Source organism: Garra rufa, chromosome 13 (genome assembly GCF_049309525.1).
Source record: "Garra rufa chromosome 13, GarRuf1.0, whole genome shotgun sequence".
Lineage (NCBI taxonomy): Eukaryota > Metazoa > Chordata > Actinopteri > Cypriniformes > Cyprinidae > Garra > Garra rufa.
In genome coordinates this window covers 4,356,168-4,373,203 of record NC_133373.1, presented here as the reverse complement: position 1 = coordinate 4,373,203, position 17,036 = coordinate 4,356,168, and the positions used below count along the sequence as shown (strand labels likewise).

The window sequence follows — 17,036 nt, the reverse complement described above, 5'->3', positions numbered from 1 at the left end:
GAGTAGTAATTATAGCTAATGAGACCCAGGTAGTCTGCCTAACACTTAACACTCCTATAAATAAGTCTTTGGCAGTTTATGTGTTTTTTTTTTTTAGCTCTGGCGTACCTTTCTGCGCTTGTGTGTAGGGGACAGCATGCAACTGAGTTTATATAACCACCGTTTGGACGAATGGATGAATGACTGGGTGGAAGGAGGTAATCTGTAGCTTACCGCCTAGGAAGAGTCCTGCAATCCTGGCTCAGGTTCAGTCAGATTCCATCAGAACTAGTTTACCCTCAAGGAAAGGCATTGATGCATTACTTCAGTTTTCACATGTCTAGGATTTCTGTACTGTACTTGTCATGTAGTACATGCTTATGTTGACGTTTGGCCTAGTGAGTTTCTGATCCCTTAATGCTGGTTGAATGATTTTTTTTTTTGCTCATTTGCTGCCTAATGAACCCATGCAGCTTTGTTCTTATTTTTTCCTCAGATTGACGTGACCCAACCCCATTGACCCCGCTGGCCTGTCACTCAGTTTGACACAACCCCTCCACCCAAGCTCTATGGCCCTCGGGTATGTCTGCCACACCTCTTCTTCTGCTTTTATCTACTGACAGTATATTTTGTGTACTTGCCCTGCTATTAACCTTGTCTTTCACATTAAAGGGATAGTTCACGCAAAAACAAGAATTGTTATAATTTACTAGCTCATGTTGTTCCAAACGCATAGGACTTTTGGTTAATCTTCGAAACGCAAATTAAAGGGGTAGTTCATGCAAAAATGAAAATTCTGTTTTTAATTACTTACCCTCATGTCGCTCCAAACCCGTAAGGCCTTCTTTCATCTTCGGAACACAAATTAAGATATTTTGGATGAAATCTGAGAGCTTTCTGACCCTGCCTAGACAGCAAATATGACGTTGAAGGTCCAGAAAAGTTCATGTCTACATCAGTGGTTCAACCATGATGTTATGAAGCTACGAGAATACTTTTTTTGCCCAGAAAGCTTTTGGATTTTATCAAAACTATCTTAATTTGTGCTTTAAAGATGAGCGACGGTAATTGAGTGAGTAATTAATGACTGAATTGACATTTTTGGGTGGAACTATCCCTTTAAAATTTTTTAAATGAAACCAGAGAAGTTTTGTAAAGTTAAAAAAGTTCCCATAAATAGGGATGAAACGATATCAAAATCTCACTATGCGATAATATTGCAATATGAAGACCATGACATTATATTTATTGTGATTTATTAAAAAACAAAAAAAGACAAATGAAGAATTAGAAAAAAAAACTGAAAATTTTGTACATTTTAAAGTTAAATTATTCTATCTAATGTACTTTGAGAGTTTAAAATTTAGAGCTCCAACCCATGTTCTTAAGTAGGAACACTTGAGTCAGAAAAAAGTCAGTGAATTGACTTGTACCTGAACTTTAAAGGGGACTCAACACTCTTTTTATTTGTGATACACTGTCTTAGTCTAAATTACATTCACACTGGTGTTTTAGGAAGCCAAACAAATAAAAATATAAAAATAATAATAAAAACAATGACAGTAATGGCCATATATTGTAAAACAATTGCAAAGTAAATGAAAATTTATATTTTCATAGGTATATTATTTTGCTTTACACTGCAGTAGGAAAATTACAATACTTCTTTTCTAATTTCTACACTTGAAAGAGAAATTTTCAATTTGGATGGCAGTAATGTTACCCATTTCAACTGCTAGCTGTCAGCAATTCATACTGCACTTTTAAGCTTTTATTTTGACGGGAACTGCAGTAGAGCTTTTAGTTTGAAGGAAAACTCCAGCTTCAGTGAAAACAGGTTTACAAAAAGCACCTCACTATAAATCTAGTGAGTTGCTGTAATTATCTGCCATGAAAATAAAGCATAACTGGTGGCCGTTGCAATCCTAAAAGCATGCGAAACTCACAGCACATGCAATAAATGAGTTGGCCCAAAACACAACTTTGAAGACCTTTTATGTTAGAATAAGAAATTGAAATATATTAAAAAAAAAATACACTTTTTGCCTGGAAGACCTATCGTTTCATGTCGTCATGTGACCGAGATAATATCGAGACAGTTTTGTTATCGCGATTTTGATAATATCGTTACATCCCCATTGGGTCAAACCTTGTGAAGAGATACAATCGCATTATATGATGAACAAATTTCATTTAGGTTTGTCTTACATTTAAACAGTGATCAACATCCACACATGGAATCACGTGCTAGAACAGACCAGACCTCATTGGTTTTTGTGGAGCATGTAAACCAAAGTCAGGGTTTGGAGCGACATGATGGTAAATAAATAATGACAGTTTTAATTTTTGAGTGAACTGTTCCTTTAATTCTAAAACTATATATAACACTAGACCTGAATCCATATCAATATCTCGTAGCTCATGCCAGAGTGCATGATTCAACAGCAGTGTTTGAAAAAGCATATGCGGGTGGTTACATGCTGGGAGTTTTTGCGGACAGTGGCTTGAGCAGAATCATGTTGAGTAAAGTCAAAATTGCAGGATGACGGTTACATCATACCGCTTTACAGATTGCTTCATCAAAAACACAATCGTCTGAGTCTGTGCAGATGGTCTTGCTGTTGTGTTAAGAGCAGGAAGAAAATTCCTTTGGGAAGTCTGAATAATCAAAGGACGGTAGCCACAGTGCAGCGGTTCTGCGGTCATCATTAGTCAGATGTGAGTCACCACCTCACAGGCTCAAGCATTGATGGTCATAACCTGGAGGTTGAGATTTAGGTTCCTCGACATAAAGGTCTGCAGGTTTGACCCCAGGTAGTGACGACCCCTGGGCTAAAGTTAATGAGATCCAAAAATGAAAATTACCCTTTGATTTTTTTCAACCTCAAGCCATCCTAGATGTGCATGACTTTCTTCATTCAGACGAATGCAGTCAGACTTATATGTGACTTTGGACTACAAAACCAGTCTTAAGTAGCACAGGTATATTTGTAGCAATAGCCAAAAAAACATTGTATGGGTCAAACTTATCGATTTTTCTTTTTATGCCAAAAATCATTAGGATATTAGGTAGAGATCATGTTCCATAAAGATATTTTGTAAATTTCCCACCGTAAATATATCAAAACTTATTATTTGATTAGTAATATGCATTGCTAAGAACTTCATTTGGACAACTTTAAAGGTGATTTTCTCAGTATTTCGATTTTTTTTTGCACCCTCAGATTTCAGATTTTCAAATAGTTGTATCTTGGCCAAATATTGTCCTATATTGTCCAAACATATTTAATCAGCTTTCAGATGATGTGTAAATCCCAATTTCAGAAAATTGCCCCTTATGACTGGTTTTGTGGTCCAGGGTCGCATATTCCAATATTTGCTCAGCTTTTCTTTTGTTCATAATGTAGAGAAGGGAGTGGAGGTTTCTGCTGGTCAAAATGATAGATTTTTTTTTTATGCCAAAAATCATTAGGATGTTAAAGGGATGGTTCGGAGTAGAATTGACTTCATTGCTATGCACTCCGAAGCCCATCTAAATACCCCATCCGGAGTTTTTTTTACCTTAGTCGAACATTTATGGAGATATTAGAGTTTTTCTAATTGCTTGTTACAGGAGTGAATGGTACATGTGATGTATCTCGTAAATTGCACCACTAAACGTGCAAGTAATCTTACCAAACTTGTACAGTAGTGTAAATAGGTTATGTACTCACAAAACGCTGCATCGGAACATTTGTAAGTCCACCATGAGTGTTTTAAAAACACGTTTTACCCGAGAACTACTAGTCTCAGAAACTACAAGTCGACGTCACTTCCCTGGTTTGAAAAGAGCACGTAAAAGTCCTCCTACTACATCTGTGTGCATGTCAACTTGTAGGAGGACTTTTACGTGCTTTTTTTCAAAACAGGGAAGTGACGTCAACGTGTCGCCATTTGTAGTTTTTGAGACTAGTAGGGATTGGGTAAAAGTTGTTTTTAAAACACTCATGGTGGACTTACAAATGTTCCGATGCAGCGTTTTGTGAGTACATAACCTATTTACACTACTGTACAAGTTTGGTAAGATTACTTGCACATTTAGTGGTGCAATTTACGAGATAAATCACATGTACCAATCACTCCTGTAACAAGCAATTCTAAAAAACTCTAATATCTCCATAAATGTTTGACCAAGGTAAAAAAAATTCTACTCCGTCCGAACCATTCCTTTAAATAACTATCATTTTTGATTAAGGTTTTTCGTAAATTTCCTACCGTAAATATATCAAAACTTTTTTTTTTTTTTTTTTAGTAATATGCATTGCTAGGAACTTCATTTGGACAACTTTAAATGCGATTTCTTCATCATTTTTTTTTTTTTTACAGATTCAAATAGTTGTATCTCAGCCAAATATTATCCTAACAAATCATATATCAATGAAAGCTTATTTATTCAGCTTTAAGGGTCAAAAATGGACCCTTATGACTGGTTTTGTGGTCCAGGGTCACAAATGGCTTATTTACAGTTATCTTTGCATATGGAGTCTTTGCATTCCAGATCAGTACAATTAAAAACTATTTGTTGCAAGATCTACAGAAACTAGAGAGCGTTCTCATCACTGTCGAAACTGTGTGGGATGTTTCTCCAACAGATTAGCCCTGAGTCAGCCAGTGAGGTGAATGAGGTGAGTTTGTTTAGCGCTGAATAAAGACCCTGTGAGGAACAAGCTGTGTGTGTGAGAGAACAGCGAGTAACAGCTTCCTGTCAGTTGGTCGGTCATCTGTTGATCGTGTGAAAATGTTAGACTAATGATTGACAGTTGTGCATCATGTTGCTAAGATGTTTGTCTTGCGTGTAATATATGTTTCCTAGCTCGAGTAGTTCAGTTAATCTGCCGTAAATCACTTTGGGGTTAAGGGGATGTACCGGTCTAACAAGTTCGATCCTTGACCTCTTATGTGTTTCTCACATTCTTGGCTGATGACGGCTCAAGCCCCTTGGAAAAACAAAACCGTTTCAATCAAACCCAAAACCAATAAGAACAGCAGGTGAACAAGAAGAGACGGAGAGGGTATAAATAAAACACAAACGGAAAGGATCGTTAGATTAACATTTTGTAGCCGCTGAAAACAGCATCCTGTGCAAGACAGGAAACATGAATCAGGAACAATCTGCAACGACACCGTTTAGCGAAAAGCCTGTTTCCTAAGAAAAGAGATGGCGAGCAGAGATGCGTGTTCATACAATAGCAGGACTTGATGTGGTGCTGCACTGGTGTAGATTGTAGATCGCTGCATCATTCATATCGTCATGCTGCCCGAAGACTGATCCTGAACCAATCGGTATCTAGAAAGATGCTCAGCGTCGTCACTCTCCGACGTTAAAGCGCTGATTCAGGAGCAGTTTCGTCTTCAGTTTACTGTGCAAGTTGGTTTTCCTGTTTTGCCGTGCGGGTCTTTGTGTTGCTGTATGAGAGTCGTGTTGAGCATTGTTTCTGCTGCTTCCCCTCTGACATTCCTGCGTTGATTTGAATCTAGGGGCCTACCCCTCTCTCTCTATTGTTTCCCCTCTCCATCATGCTCGGCTGGGCTGCAGCCGCCCTAAGGGCCGGTACATGCACATTGGGTGCACTGAGACAGCCGACGAGAGCCAGCAGTGGAAACTTATTTAAAGGATTAGTTCACTTCCAGAATTAAAATTTCCTGATCATTTATTCACCCCCATGTTCAAGATGTTCATGTTTTTCTTTCCTCAGTCAAAAAGAAATTAGGGTTTTTTATAGGTATGCACCGAAATGAAAATTCTTGGCCGAAACCGAAAACCGAAAAAGAGGAAACCAAGGCCGAAAACGGAAACACCGAAAGAATTATGGCAATTATTAGTACCATTGCATTTATGGCTATGACCGTGTACTAATCTTACTTAAATCAAGGCATTGCAATTGCATAAATTAATATTAAAGTTTCAAAGAATAAATCAATTATATTAATTTAAACAATTATTATCAATCAAATATATTACTTAAATAACATATACATATATTTTACAGCCTTTGTTTAAATTGTTTAAATTTTTATAACACATCTTGTGGATCCATGAGTTCACATTTACAACTCTAGGTGTTTCTCTTCCAGCAGGAGGCGCTGTCAGAATGGTAGTACACAAAGCAGTGCAGCAAATGCCTTTGACAAGTGCAGCGCTCATATTTATTCAATGGATAGCCTTTTGAAGTTTCATCGCAATTCTTGTCTTTCAGTCGCCACATTTAAGACCACCTGAAATCATAATTAAGACTTTCTTAACCCCTAATAACACTGCAGTCATCAATGAAAATTAAGTGCTTTATTTAAGTCTTTCAAAAAACAACCCTTACACAAAATACGTTTCTTTTTATTTTTTTCCCACCATGTTCAGGGCACAGAAAAAATATTAGGGGATAGTGTTGTCACGGTACCAAAATTTCAGTATTCGGTACCAATACCATTGAAAATCCACGGTTCTCGGTACCAATTTCGGTACCAAAGCAAAACACAATAACATATTAATTGAGCAACACACTATTTTTTATTAATAAAAAAAAATAAAATGTACAAAAAAACAGTGCCATTCTTTATACTAATGTAAAATTTTGTTAAAAGTTTTTTCACAGGTTAAAAAAGTATTTGTAAACATTTTAGTAATGAAATAACATCTAAATAAATTACAGGCATAAAAAATGTAAACAAGCTTCACCCAAAACTTTTTGTCATATTTCTGCTGCTGTTGCTGAAAAACATCTGCACTGTTGTCTGTTTTGTAGTTCGCTGGGGTCTTTCATGATCTTCCTTAATCTGCAACTGTAAAATGAAATATAATATACTTAAGTAAAGCCATGGCCTAAGTCTGACCAGATGCAACATTAGATCATTGACACCAGCAAAATATGAATTTTCAGTAAAAAAATAACCTCAGCTGTTATAATAAATTAAGATAAGATTACATATATTAAGACAAGTGTCTATCACAGATGAAAACTGCAGTATTAAAAACACTTTACAATTTTCATTTGTTAGATAACATTGCCTAACAATAAACAGTAGTTAACATTACATGGCAATTATTCTTAGTGAGGTTATGCTAATTTCAACATTTACTAATGCATAAAATCATATTAATCTGTTAAACATGAACAAACATGATCATGTCTTTTTGTATTAAATAACATTCACAAACATGAATTAATGTTGTAAAAATATGTTTCACTTACTTTAAGTTTATGTTAGATGATGCATGAATTTGATCTTATTTTAAAGTATTACCAAACTAAACAGGGGATAAAACGTGTTTTATTTGATTGTACTTTTATTCAATCCAAACTGCATTCATATTTATCCAGTCAAGAATAAACCTAAAACGTTTTTGACAGACGAATATTAAGGACATAGACATTGTTAACTATACATACATTTGTACATTCTCTAACACATATATTTTGGATACACATGTCATTTGTGTAAAAAATAGTAAATACATGTCCTTATTTTTTTTTTTACTCTTAACAAAAGTTATAGGAGCGTTGGTTCAAATTCATTCTAAGGCCCAGCATAATTAGCGTTAGCCGCGCTTATGCTAACGATTCACTACACAAACGGTGATGTTTATTTCAGTCTGACATTCAAATTAAAATATGCAATAATGCTCTAAATATGAAATTAAAATGAAACTTACCTTACTTGAACTCTTTCATTTGATCCCGGAGTCGATCTTTGAGGTGTTTTAAGTTTGATGTTTCCTCCTTTCGAGAGAACCTAGACGACATCTTTTGCAAATTGTTTTTTGATGATCTATTATATTCGCCTTGTTCAGCCGCAAATCCAAACTATTTGGAGCAAGCCTGGCTCTTCTTTGTCAACAAGTGGAGTCAGAGCCGCGGCATCAGCAGCACCGCTGAATAGAGCGCAACTGTGCAGTGCGTGAGAGCGCACCTTTTGTATAGCGTATCAAGAACCGGGTTGACCGGATAGTCGGTACCACCGGTACTTAAGAAAACCTGGTACCGTAACGTTTTAATTTTTTTAGTACCGACTTGGTACCGAAGTACCGGGACTTTTGACAACACTATTAGGGGACTAAATTAATATCAACATATAAAGTATAATCGCCTCTTATTGTCTCTGAGAGAATGCCCCTCAGATGCTGAAAGCACTGTCAGTTTTTACTTTCGCTTTAACATATTGCGCAGTTTTCACGTTGCTTGTGTGATATCCATTGGCTCACCTCCATGGCTAAAAACATAAATATTTATAAAAATACAGTAAATTGAAAAGACATATCTTTAAAATATTGTGACGTAACACCAACGTAAAGCCATTGTTTTTCACTCACTGAAAGCTACATCTGTCTTGATCTCTGCTCTCATCTGTGTGTGTGTGTGTGTGTGTGTGTGTGTGTGTGTGTGTGTGTGTGTGTGTGTGTGTGTGTGTGTGTGTGTGTGTGTGTGTGTGTGTGTGTGTGTGTGTGTGTGTGTGTGTGTGTGTGTGTGTGTGTGTGTGTGTGTGTGTTTGTAGGTGTTTACATTGCAACCAAACCACACCTTGCTCTTCCCAAATTGATAAGTCTTGAGTGTTCAGGTGAGGATTTGGGTTTTAAATGTACCTGCCAGGACATGCTCATGTTCCCCAGTGTGTTTAAATGCTCCACACTAGTCACTCTTATTCAAGTAACTAGATTCAGGTATTGCAACTCTGTGTGACTTAATCTGTTGAATTAATATTTTAATTAATCTGGTGATTTGCATCTCCCCATTAAAGAATGTGCATTTGTATTAAACAGTTTGGGGAGTCTCTAATTCTCACAAAGGCTGTATTTATTTGATCAAATTGCAGTAGAAATGGTAAATATTATTACAACAGTTTTCTGTTTTAATATATTTTGTAACATTCTAAATGTTTTACTGGCACCTTTGATCAATTTTATGATTTCCACGATATGGAAAATATAGACGGAATTGTGAAATCCAGTCATAAAAACAGAATTAACTGTATAATGCAGAATGTCATGGAATTTGCCAAATTTTGAATGAATAAATCAAAAGTAGGTCAGTAGACTTCTAACTCGATATGGACTTGTGTCTGTGAATATTAAGCCATAAAAATACTTTTTAAATATGAATCCTGCATATTCTACTACTAATTATTATTCAAACATTATTAAGGAATATTTACCAGAATTTAATTACAAATTATTTATTTTAAAATGTAAATACACAACACTTTTTGAAAATAAATAAATAAATAAAAATACTGGTAAAATAAAAAAAAGAAAATAATATTTTTTAATAAAATTAGTTAATTAGAGATGCTTTTGATTAATAACATGTAATCAAACCATTAAAATGGAATCCAGAAAATTAATGGAACACAGAATTTGTTAACAGTAAAATGTAATTTGAGAAAATAATAAAACTTATTTCATATTGCCTTCAGAATGTAACTCTTGTTGTACTTTTTATTGCTAAATTGCTGTTAAACTTTGTAAGTTTCATGTAAGTTTTAATTAATTTGATTAATGCTTTTTGTTTAATTTGTTAATTTGTTTTATTATTTAACCAATCAAAACAGAGTCTGGAAAATTTTAAATGGGGGAAAAACAGAATCCAGAAAAATTAAAACTGAAAAAATGGAATTCGGGACAAAAATAAAACGCAATTTGGAAAACAAAAATTAAACCGATTTCATAGGGCCCTCAAATTTTTTTTCTTTCAATAAAGAAAAAAAAACAAAAACATACTGACCCTGAACTTTTGATTTGATATACACAGTTTGCAAAAGTGGTTAAAATTTGTGTGAAAAAAAAAGTGATTTGAAATTTAAGAATTCACAACAACATTTAAAATAACTAGTTACCAACAGTTAGCTGGTTAGTTTTCAGTAATTTATAAATATATATATTTGAACTGCATATGTAAAGTTTCATATATGTGATCCTGGACCACAAAACCACCCTTAAGTAGCACAGGTATATTTGCAATAGCCAATAATACATTATATGGGTCAAAATGATTGATTTTGACCCATATAATGATTCATCAAAGTAAAGATCATGTTCCATGAAGATTATTTGTAAATTTCCTACCGTAAATGTATCAAAACGTAATTTTTGATGAGTAATATGCATTGCTAAGAACTTCATTTGGACAACTTTTAAAGGCAATTTTCTCAGTATTCAGATTTTTTTGCACCCTCAATCAATAAAAAAAAGTTTATTTATTCAGATTTCAGATAATGTATAAATCTCAATTAAAAAAATAGACCCTTATGACTGGTTTAGTTGTCTAGGGTCACTTATAGAAGTTTCATTTTGGTTATTTAAACCTTAAATTTGATGTTTAACAGCGTTTATTGTTTTAATTATAATACACTCTTTCTGTGGCGCTGCTTTGATTGACAGGCCTGGGCGTGCACACCCACAAGCACACAAGTATTTGCAGTTTAATGGTGACAACAGCATTTAATCACTCACTGTCAGGACGAGCTGTTTTGATAATTGAGAATGCTTGCAAGTTCTCTACAAAGTGCAAAGTCTCGATAATTGATAATGAAATAGTTGTTGATTACTTTCATTAACAATTTTATTGAGTTAGTTTTTACGCAAACAGCTCTCACTATACCGCCACCTATTTAAACAGGGTAAACCTTTCTAAAGTCTCTCAAGTTTGTCTCATTGTTTTCATTATTGGCCAATTTTCCTTTGTAACTAGTAATAGATACACACATAATCAACCACCTCTTTGTTTTTAGCCTGTAGTTGAACCCTGAAGCTCTAGAGGCATATTCTCATTAATCGCTTTGATTTGTTTCTGAATGGATATTGAATGAGTCAGCTTTGCCATTTATTTTTCTTTGGTTTGGCAGGAGCATTTTTCTCTGTGGTTGGGTAGTGCCCGTTCCCAGCTCAACCTGTTTCTTCAGCTGGAAGGCAGCTTTTACAGACACAATCACACAGACCTGCCCTCTTCACTGCGTTACATAACTGATGTTCTCTGTTGCTGATATTATTGGTGTTTCGATGGTGCTTCTGTTTATTGTGCTGGATGTTGCTGTGTGCAAATGAGCTCTATGCGGGAGGAGGAAGGATATGGCGACTCTGCAGTGTGTTATGTGTCTAATATTGGCCCCCTCAAGGGCTTTCCAGGGCCGCTGATCTGGAATCAGTGATCGCAGTCAAACAGACACAGTAGCTCTCCAGCCACACCCTCTCTCTCTCTCTCTCTCTCTCTCTCTCTCTCTCTCTCTCTCTCTCTCTCTCTCTCTCTCTCTCTCTCTCTCTCTCTCTCTCTCTCTCTGTTACAGAAGTCATGTGATCAGACTTCACTTCATTAAACTGCAATGGAAGTTTATCTTGAAAAAATGAGTGCTTGTGCATGTGGTGCTTTCTTTCAGGCAGCATGTGATTTATAATCAGAACTAAGAACAGACATGCAAACTGTTCAGAAGGTTGAACACTGTAGTTGATAAAGCTAACGAAATATGCATTTCATCAGCAATGTATTGTATTTATCTCTTGCACTCCCTTTTGCTTGTTTGCTCTTTCACTCCCTTTATTCATTTGTTCCTCTGCTTTTGTTTGTTAGTTCTTTGCGGCTTTGTTTTTTCCATTTTCTCATTCCTTTTCATGTTTAACTTTCATTTTTAATTGTTTGTTCAATCATTTCTTTTTGTTTTATCCTTTTTTCATCACATATTGTTTTCTTTTTCTTTTTCTCTCTTTCGTTTGTTCACTATACTTTCACTCTCATTTGTTTATGGCTCAAAGATAAGAAATTTACAAAAGTGATTTTATGTCCTTAGAAAGCACATTAAATGTAAAGGTGTCCAAGTTTTTGGAGAATAAAATGTCAAAATTTGGTTGAAATAATGTTACATTGTCATTCAGTGTAACAATATTTATGTAAAAATTCAAACGACATGCTTATTCTGACTTGTGCATATTAAAATATATAAAAGAATAAGGGAGCATATTCAATTTTATTGTGTTTTAAATGAGTAAATTCTTACTGACAAATGGGCAAAACCTAGGATAGTGGCAAATTTAAAAAATGTAGAATTACGATATCTTTTAATGTCATAAATTGATTTTTGTTGTAAATATACCTGACAAGATTGTTACACTGAATGACATTTTAGTGGGTGTTTTCTGTAAATTAGGGAAAAATTTATAATTATTTTTTGCTCAGAATAACAAAAACAAAAACGGAAAACTTTGTAAAAAACTTTGACCCTTTTTCCACTTTCCCCCCATCACTCACTTTTGCTTGGTTTCATTTGTTCAATTGTTTTTCTTTTTTTCTCTGGTTCTTTCCATCTCACATTTATTTCATTTCCTTTTTTGATTGCTCGTTCAGTATACTTTTGCTCAATTTCTTTTTTTTTTTTTTGTTTACACATTTTGGTTTGCTTTCTTTTTCGATTCCTTTTGTTCATTCGGCCTCTTTTCTATTTCGCCTATTTGCCCACCTTTCATTTATCTTTTTTTTTTTTTTTGCTTGCTTTTGTTTGTTTGTTTATTTTCACCTTTTTTATTTAAGTTTTCTTGGTTTACTTTTACTCATTCATATTTTAATTATGTCATTCTTTCCTTCAGTCCCTTCCATTTTGTCTCACTTGTTGTTTTTCTGTTTCACTTGTTCTTTCATTTGTTCATACTTTATTTGAGTTTATTTTTTCTAGTTTTCTTGCATTTCTCTTTTGTCTGCTTCATTTGTTCCTTTGCTTTTGTTTTAGTTAATTGCTTTTTTATTTTCTCATTCCTTTTCAAGTTTTACTTTTTAATTGTTTGTGCATTTATCCCTTTTTGTTTTACACTTTTTTTCTCTCCATGTTTCATCACATTTTGTTTTTCTTTTGTTTGTTCACCCTTTTTAATTCAGTTTAATTCCCTTTAGCTCCCACTCTTTCATTCTCATTTGTTTGTTCCACTTTTTTCATTCACTTTTTCCCTATCACTCACTTTTGCTTGGTTTTGTTTGCTCATTCTCTTGTTCTTTCCTGCTCACATTTTTATTTAACTTTCCTTTTTTTGATTGTTCGTTCATTTTAATTTAATTTTGGTTTGCTTTTTCTTTAGATTCCTTTCATTTTGTCCCTTTGTTTGTCTGCTTTTCTATATCTCTTATTTGTTCACCTTTTACTCATTTGTTCTTTTGCTTGCTTTTGTTTGTTTGCTTTTTGCTGGCTTTTTCTGTTTTCATCTTTTAACTTGTTGTGTTTTTCTCTCTTATTCTTTCACTTGTTCTTTCAATTGTTCATACTTTTTTCTCATTCTTTCTTGCATTTCTGTTTTGTCTGCTTCATTTGTTTCTTTGCTTTTGTTTTAGTTAATTGCTGCTTTGCTTATTTTCTCTGTTCATTCATTTCCTTTTGTTTTGCATTTTTTATTCCCCATTTTTCATCACATTTTGTTTCTCTTTTGCTTTTGTTTAATTCCCTTTAGTTTTCACTCTTTTGCTCTCATTTGTTTGTACACTTTTCCACTCTGATTCTGTTTTTGCTTGGTTTCATTTGTTCGATCATTGCTGCTTTTTTCTTCTTTCTCTTGTTTTCATTTCACATTTTTATTTAACTTTGTTTTATTTAATTTTTAATTTTGCTTTTTTTTTTGTTTGCTCATTTTGGTTTGCTTTCTTTCAATTTTCATTCATTCATTTGCCTTCCTTTCGCTTGTTCGGCTGTCATTTTGTTTCTGTTTATTCTCATATTTACTCCCATTTGTTTGTTTGCTTTTCTGTTTACTTATTTGTTTTTGCTTGCTTTCGTTTGTACATTTTTTGCTGCATTTATTTCATCTTCTTTTTTACTTTTACAGCTTTATATCTTAATTCTTTCATTGTTTCCTTTAGTCACTTCCGTTTTCTTACCTGTTTTGTTTTTCTTTTACTCTTTCACTTGTTCTTGCATTTGTTCATACTTTTTTTCTTTATTTCAGTTTCTCGTTCTTTCTTGCATTTCTCCTTTGTCTGCTTCATTTGTTTCTTTCTTCTTTCCTTCTCTCTCTTGACTCCGCGTACTGTAGTCGCGTTTTGTCAGTTTTTGGAATGGAGGGTGTTATAGAGATCTGATGCTGATGTGTGTGAGTGTCTCTGCTGACTCAGAGGTGCGATCAGTGGAAATGTTAGGCTCTCTCTCTTTCTCTCTCTCTCTCTCTCTCTCTCTCTCTCTCTCTCTCTCTCTCTCTCTCTCTCTCTCTCTCTCTCTCTCTCTCTCTCTCTCTCTCCAGCACACTGGGTTTCACCACTTTGCAATAATGTGTCTCACTGCAGAGTGTGTGTTTGTTGCTTTGGTGCTGACAGGTGCGCTTGTTCCTGGCAAGGTGTGCAGTGTCCTGCGGTCTCTAGCTTGCACTGCTGTTGATTTGGTGTTGTGATTCAGCTGAAATGTTTCAGTGTGGGACAGACTCCTGAACACCAAACTGTTCATGCTAATTCAGCAACACTTGGTTTCCAACCCTTGTGGAAAGAAATTTGTTTTGTTACCGTAACTGTTGAAATTTCTCACAGTTTGTTGTACAGTAATGCAATTATGGATGTTTTGACCATAGAGTGCAATTTTCATCAACAGTACAACCCACTGACTGTATATCTGTACCACACAGCCTTATTTTCATTTGTGTAAAATTAAATTTGGTGTCTACTGTCTAGATACTGCACTCAAATAGACACCTTACAATTACATAATTTATATTAATAGGCAGAATTACACATAAGACTTTGATTTAAACATGCAAAACTTGGATGGATTGTTACAAGAATTGTACCGTTTTTTTTTTTTATATATATATATATATATATATATATACAGGGAATCATCTTACCTCTAGTAACCCAACATAAACTTGTTAAGATCTTTAACAAGGAAATGTCTCAGATGTTTATTAGAAAGCAGTAGGTTCAAGTTAGTGCTGTAACTTTTCTGCACAGCTGTTGTCTGGAGTTTCACTCAAGGGAACCTGCTTTGCTCCGTCGGCTAAAAACTTCAGCAAATAGTACAACCTTAGATAGAATTACTGTTCGTATTGATCTGCCTCTCTTTCTCCCTTTCCTTCTCCTCTTTCTTTTCCTCTCCATCATTCACCCTCTATTTGCCTTATTCCTTTTTTGGCTCTTCTTTTCCCAATGCTGGGTGCTATAATGCACAGTACAGGAAATGCACTCTCACTGTGGCCTCATGGGATTGAAAGGCCTTCACAGACGTCTGTCTGTCAGCCTATGCCCTGCTCATTGCCCAAAAGCACTTACAGTCTCTCTTCTTCTGAAACCTCAGCAGTCGATCTTTGAACAGGGTGCCTGTTTCATCTTCCTATCCTGTTTTTGCATTAGATTTGAATTAGGATGAATGTGCTGCTCTGGATCAGAATCTGGTTTAGATGCTGTTTAGTCTTGAGTTTGAGTTTTAGTGTTTTTGATCTGGATCAGAATATGTTGTAGTTACTGTACAACTGGGATGGGGTTTGAGAATATTTTTGATGTGTATCACAATCTGATTTAGTTGAGCGTACTTCTGATTTGATTGGGTTTGATGTGGATTAGAATCCGGTTAGAATCCGGTTTAGATACTGGGTGAGAGAGAATTTAAATTGATGTGTTATTTGGATCAGAATCTGGTTTAGTTACTGTAAACCTGGGATGAGACTTGGTCTATATCAGAGTCTGGATTAAAAACAAGTTTGAGTTGTTGTGTTTCAGATCTGAATCTGATTTAGCTATAGTAAACCTAAATTTGAATTTGTCTTTCTAATCTGATTCAGAATCTGATTTAGTAACTGTAAACCTGGTATGGGGTTTGATCTGGATTAGAATCTGGTTTAGATCTGGGATGGGATGGAGTTTTGAGTTGATTTGTTTCGTATTTGGACCAGAATCTGCTTTAGTTACTGTAAACCTAGGATGGGGCTTGGTCTATATCAGAATCTGATCTGGATTAATCTCTGGTGTAGATACTATAAATATAGGATGGGGTTTGATCTGGATTAGAATCTGGTTTAGATCTGGGTTGGAATAGAGTTTGACTTGATGTGTTTCTTATTTGGATCAGAAACTGCTTTAGTTACTGTATGCCTGTGATGGCATTTAAACTGTATCAGAATCGGATCTGGATTAGACTCTGGTTTAGATACTAAAAGTATAGGATGGAGTTTGATCTGGATTATAATCTGGTTTAGATCCAGGATGGGATAGAGTTTGAATTGATGTGTTTCTTATTTGTTGCCTTTCTTATCTGGATCAGAATTTGCGTCATATTCTCTAAATCTGTGGCTAATTGTGTTGTTTTTATCGAGATTAGAATCTGATTTCTTTACTGTAAACCTGGGCTGAGATTTTCTTATCTGAATCAGAATTTGCTTTAGATTCTGTAAATCTGTTGTTTTAATTGAGTGATTCTGATCTGGATTAGAATCTGATTTAGGTAAGATTGAATGGAATTTGGTCTGGATCAGAATCTGGTTTAGTTACTGTAAAGCAGGGCTGAGGTTTGGTTTTGCCTTTCTTATCTGGATATCAATTTGCTTTAGATTCTGTAAATCTATGGTTAATTGTGTGTTTCTGATCTGGATTAGAATCTAATTTAGTTACTTTAAAGCTTGAATGGAATTTGATCTGTATCAGAATCTGCTTTGGTTACTTTAAACCTGGGCTAAGGTTTGAATTTGCTTTAGATTCTGTAAAGCTGTTGTTTTAATTGTGTGATTCTGATCTAGATTAGAATCTGGTTTAGTTACTGTAAACCTGGGCTAAGGTTTGGGTTTGCCTTTCTTATCTGGATCAGAATTTGCTTTAGATTCTGTAAATCTATGCTCAATTGTGTGTTTCTGATCTGGATTAGAATCTGATTTGATTACTGTAAAGATGGGATAGATTTTGATCTGTATCAGAATCTGGTTTAGTTACTATAAACCTGGGCTAAGGTTTGGGTTTGCTTTTCTTATCTGGATCAGAATTTGCCTTAACTTCTGTAAATCTATGGCTAATTGTGTGTTTCTGATCTGGATTAGAATCTAATTTAGTTACGTTAAAGCTTGAATGGAATTTGATCTGTATCAGAAT

At 34.8% G+C, this 17,036-nt stretch overlaps 1 protein-coding gene across 4 annotated transcripts in view; it reads left to right on the top strand.

The window, feature by feature from the left end:
- The window catches only part of fryl (furry homolog, like), a 132,161-nt gene that overhangs the window by 13,500 nt on the left and 101,625 nt on the right, over positions 1 to 17,036 (top strand). For all 4 annotated transcript variants that reach the window (XM_073816671.1, XM_073816672.1, XM_073816670.1 and 1 more), the window contains exon 2: positions 476 to 559. The gene's annotated coding sequence lies outside the window, so the exon portion shown is untranslated. The remainder of the gene's footprint in view (positions 1 to 475; positions 560 to 17,036) is intronic.